Consider the following 4,581-nt stretch of genomic DNA (forward strand, 5'->3'; position numbering starts at 1 on the left):
AAAGGCTCAGGTAGACATTTGTGCCAGTAACACCTCATTTGGGAAAATGTCAGCTGAAGAAGTTTAGAAGTAGCTCTCAAGCAACGCTTACTTTGAATCCATTAGGTCCACAAAGCTAATTCAGTTGGATAAATAAATACTTGAAAAAGCCATCACTTTTGGACCTATCTATAAATAATTGAGAGTACGATCAAATTCCAAATCAAAAGATTTAAGATAGTCATTCACAAAAAAATTTGCAAATGTGAGTAATCAACTGATCAATATAATTTTTTCCACTATTCACAGAATTTTAGGGAAATAAGACCGATAGCATTGTTAGGAACAATAAGGTTTCCTTGTTACAAGTAGGCACCCATAGGTATAAGCCTGTATAAAGATTGCTTCATTAACTACATAATTTAGAGGATACTACATGCTTCAGCAGCATGTATACTCAAATTACAATACAGATATTAACATGGCACTTGCACAAGGATAATATGAAAATTTGAGAAGTATTCCATATTTTTCATTCTTCAGATGCAAGAAATGAAAAACAGTTATTAAAAAGTTGATTACAAAATTACAAGTATAACAATACACACAATTCATATAATTAAATTTAGTTTGACATCAGTGTATTAAATCTTCACCTCAGATAGGCGTTTACATAACATAAACTTTACAAAAATTTTCAAATTAGACAACATTGTCATTTTATCCCAAAGAAAAATAATATTAAGACCTAGAAAAAAAAGGAATAAAACTGTTTCTATATGGAATGCAATCGGAAAGGACATGCTAATGAACCTATATATTATAAAATAATGTAGAATTCAAAGTATATCTAGGAGAAAATAAAATAAATTATGAACATTATGCAAACATAGAATATAGAATATTTTAAAATATACATTTTCATGCAAGCACCAGAAATATTTTATCTTCTGTACTACTCATTTCAACAGGTAAGTTAAAATTATTTCTGATTAAAAAATCACAAACCCTGAAGAAATCATTGTACATGTATACAAAAACTATTGAATACATTTTGACATCCAATGCAGGCAATTCACTTGGAAGAATTCTGCGGAATCCATGAATTTTTACAGTAAAATATTGGTGTTGCCAGGCACTGGTGGCTCATGCCTATAAACCCTAGCTACACAGGAGGCTGAGATCCGAGGATCATGGTTCAAAGCCAGCCTGGGAAGGAAAGTCTGTGGTACTCTTATCTCCAATAATCCACTAGAAAACTGGAAGTGGAGCTCTGGCTCAAGTGGTAGAGCACTCATCTTGAGCTGAAAAGCATAGGGATAGCTCCCAGGCCCAGGGTTCAAGCCCCATGACGGACCAAAAAATAAAAAAAGATATTGCTCTTAGGACTTAGGTGAACAATTTGGGCAGCCTTCCAAAACTTCATAGAGGTAATGATACATACTTATCTTTTTGGCAATATCAAATGCAGTTTCTTCTATGTTGTTCTTCAGGCCTGGTTTTATATAATGGTTCAAAAGAAGGAGATCCAGTGTATCTTTGCTATCTCAATTCTCAGCAGCAAGATGTGAGGGTGTCAAAAGGCCTTCAGTTTGGGCATTGGTATCTGTATCATGATGAAGTAGGAAAGAAGCCACTCTGGTATTATTCCACGTATATGCACTATGCAGGGGTGTCCAGTCATCTACAGTTATTGCATGTGCCACTTGAGACACCAACTCACTGACAATGCCTAAGTGTCCACTGTAGGCTTCTCGATGAAGAGGGGTATACTCATCGTCATCCCTACTATTCACATGAGCGGCCTTTTGGGAAAGAAGTATCCGCACTGTAGTAAGCCGAATATTTTTGGCAGCCTAATGAAGAAACTTGCTTGGATCCTTCTCCATTTTTTTCTTGCAGTTGATACCATTCCTTACTTTTTCATGTTGTTCCTCATATTCCTAAGAATTTTCTAACCAGAGACATTGAGTGCCAGTGAGAATGAGGTGTCCATGTATTTCCCTAATAGTTCATATTGTTTGAACTGGTCAGAAATATTCGTTGAATTTTCTGCATCTGTTTATTCACCATTATTTGTTTTCTCTTTTTCCAATTTTACTATTCAAAATTATTCTAACTGGAGAGTAGGGAATTTATGGAGAGCAGAGGAAAGATGTTCCTCCGTATTCAAACATACACACTGAAAATGAGGACCAGTGATGTCTTCATGTGCAACTTATTCTAGGAATGAGAAAATAGGATCTAATGCCCTCTATATAAATGTTTTGGGAAATGGCAAAGCAAAAAGTGAAATGATGCAACCAAAAATATAAACGCAAAATAAATTAGGATAATTATGGAACAATCATATTATCCATGAGAACCAAGAAAGGGAGAGAGAGAGAGACAGATGTGCAGTGACCTAGCTAGCCACAAAATCTATGCCTCTGATCAATTTATAGAGCAAACAAAATTTTATTTTTTAAAAAAGATGGAAATAGAATTCATGTAATTACTTGAAGTTAGTAAATACATTTTTAGTAGCCTACATAAAGAGACATAACTTTGATCAAATTACAGAAAATCAACTAAATCCTTGATAATTCTAGTAACAGATCTGACTGAAATCAGTTGAATCACGCTTTTCCTGTACAATGAAGGAATAGGAAGGTAGTAAAGCAGCTAGAGAAGTCAGGGAGATGGTATCTGTGACAAAACTTTGTGGAAATTGGCATTGAGGATTTCTTACTCATGATCCAGTTGCACTGGAAGCATGGTTCTGAACTATTGCTTGCTGATTCTGAACTACTGATTTGATCATTATATTCTCCAAGAAAAAAATGTGAATTGATAGTTAAGGACTACTAATACATTTTGACCTCATCACTTTCAATCATCAACATCACATGAAGACTACAGACAGGCCTACTTTTTAGATGAAAGCAAATGTCTTTTAAAAAAACAAGGAATGTATGTAGTCATGCAAAGGACTTCTATTTTACTAATGCCTCATGCATTTTTCTAATGTTGGGTACCAATATATAATGGATCTATTAGAAAATTCTTAACGCTCATATGTTCAATGGTGAGTTCTCTTACACTATATCATGGTATTTTTTGTGTATGGTCTTAAGAATAAATTTACATTACTAACTTGTATTTCTGACAGGACAGTATCATCACTGTACACCTTGCTTCTATACTCTCATTTTTAAATTAATATCTAAGTATGTTCATTAGATACCTATAGAGGAAAAAGTAGAAGCCACACTCATGGCTTATGTCTTTAGTAGTAGTTAATCAGAAAGATGAAATGTGTGGATTGTGGTTTGAAAGCAGACCAAGGAATAAAAAGTCCATTAGATTCTGATTTGAAGGTAACCAGCAAAAGCTAGAAATGGAGCTGTGGTACAAGCAGTAAAATGCTAGCCTTGAGAAAACTGAAACAAAAAATAAATACTGGGACAAAGCCAGGTCCTGAGTTCAAGCCCTAGTATTTGCACCAAACAAACGAATTAATTAATAAGGCAATTAATTAATTAAAAATAAATTAAGTGGTCACATGTGGAGAGGCAGATAAAATGTAACATGCGTGGTGATGGTTTATGTATTATTTTGTAATAAGGCATGTTATCATTTGTCCTAATCACTAATATTTTATTTGAACTTTTTTGTACAATAAACCCTGAATTTAGCATGCATGTATATGTGTGTATACATGTGCGAACATGTGTGTATGTGTATATGTGTGTGTGTGCTGTTGCAATGTTGCTTGCCAATGTGGACAGGGTGAGGCTGAAAAGAGCTAACTGTGTTGCAATGTTTTTATTTATCAGTCTTCTGTCATGTCATTTCAGTGGAACCACCCGTCTGTACATATTATTTGTCTAATAATAACGTCATCATAATCAAAGCATTTACAACATTAAGTTAGATAAAGAGACTGCTTTCAGCTCTTATTGTATGTTAGGTAAGAAGATACAGACATAATTAGGTAGTAAGTTATTGCTGTAAAATCATTGTCAGTACAAAATATGTATTTGACTTCTTAAATTGTTTATACTTTTAAAATACACTCATGGAGTGATTTGGATCGACTTTACCAAACAGATATTACTCTCTTGTTAGTCCTGTAAAACACAAATTGGATAAACTCTTTCCGGATTTCTGTTGAAAATCACTTTCTTTGCAAGATCATATCTATTCTCACTAAGAGATAATCAAACCCATATTACGTTTGAAAATCCCATCTTATTGATTGAAAGTAAGTATTGTGGATATGCTTGTTAGATATTCCTTTCAAAAATGAACAAACAAAAAGCATGTGTCATGTCCAGATTGTGGACATATTTGAAAGTGTTTTGTACATGCACAGGGATCTTTACTAATGGCTCTTTTGTGGGAGTAACTATGGCAATTTTAACAAATAAGGCTTACATAACATCCCAGAGCAAGTCTTGCAATTTCTGAAAATCCTTTGAATATTTTAGTTTTATTTCAGTTCATTGACTATAGAGATAAAATTTCTGAAATAAAAATTGTTAAGATCTGTAAATGTAAGTGGGTATATAGGCTTTTTTATGCATGATTTTATGAAAACCCAGTTTTTATGAAAGTAAA

General features: G+C 33.6%; 1 pseudogene; it reads left to right on the plus strand.

The window, feature by feature from the left end:
• Positions 1 to 415: 415 nt before the first annotated feature.
• Positions 416 to 512, plus strand: LOC122096704 (annotated as a pseudogene).
• The last annotated feature ends 4,069 nt before the right edge of the window (positions 513 to 4,581 follow it).

Source organism: Dipodomys spectabilis, unplaced genomic scaffold, assembly GCF_019054845.1.
Source record: "Dipodomys spectabilis isolate Male_0828 unplaced genomic scaffold, ASM1905484v1 ptg000386l, whole genome shotgun sequence".
NCBI classification, from domain to species: Eukaryota; Metazoa; Chordata; class Mammalia; order Rodentia; family Heteromyidae; genus Dipodomys; species Dipodomys spectabilis.